The following is a 1056-nucleotide window of genomic DNA, read 5'->3' on the forward strand; positions in this document are numbered from 1 at the left end:
ATATATATATAATGAAATGGTTCATACCTGGTAATAGAATCAATGAAATTAATAACCTGTGATGTGCTTATAGATCTTTGCCATATTTTTTCCCATACAATGGAGGTATACTTCATCACATTGATTTAAGATATTTATAAAAAATGTATTTTCCATGTATAATGATGTGTACAACTGAATATATGTTTGGTATTGTGTGGATTTGGGAAATGTAATTCACAAAATACCATAGATCATCTTTTATATATGAAAATAAGTGTTTTATGCAATACTTAATGCATTTTATATTTCTTTGATCTACTGTGTAGTAGAATGGCCTGCTTATATAATATAATAGAGTAATGTACCTTCTTATAGCAAATTAATGATCAATTCAGTATTAGAACAAAAATGACAAGAAGTCATGCTAGAACATGAATAAAGTAAGTACTGTAGTAGTGTAAATATAAATCTTTGTGCATTTAAAATGAAGAAATACAAAATCTTGTTCCTAGCAGAGAAAACATGTATTTGTAGAAAACTTGTGACTTTAAGTACAAAAACCTACAAGGCCAACACATTATTTAAAGTATTCTAAGAAAATTATATCCAAATTATGGTTTTGATCTAGAATGTACCCCTCTCCCCACCAAAGCCCCATGTGTTCATAAATAGGGGTTTTAGCATCTGATTGGATCATGGGGCACCATATTCATTAGTTGACTAATGTATTCAAGAATTCAGAGCTGAATATACTGTCCTAGAAGGTGGGGTCTGGTCAGTAAAGGGGGGTCACTTCAGATATAACTCAGAAGGATGTATCTTTCTCTTTGGCTCCTTGCTGCTCTGATATGAGCAGTTTTTCATCTCCTGCATCCCTCTGTTATTCTATTTCTGCCTTGAGGCCACCAATAATGGACTGAAGCCCTTTCAGTTGTGGATGTTTAGTATTTTGTTCCAGCAATGGGCAAATGATTAAGGTAGAACTGGTACCCAGGAATCTGGGTCATGATTGCAACTATAACAGATTGTCATATGGTTCAGAAGCCTTTGGAACTTGGTTGCCAGAGGAAAAGT

Source organism: Fukomys damarensis, unplaced genomic scaffold (assembly GCF_012274545.1).
Source record: "Fukomys damarensis isolate Sample0158 unplaced genomic scaffold, DMR_v1.0_HiC HiC_scaffold_11, whole genome shotgun sequence".
NCBI classification, from domain to species: domain Eukaryota; kingdom Metazoa; phylum Chordata; class Mammalia; order Rodentia; family Bathyergidae; genus Fukomys; species Fukomys damarensis.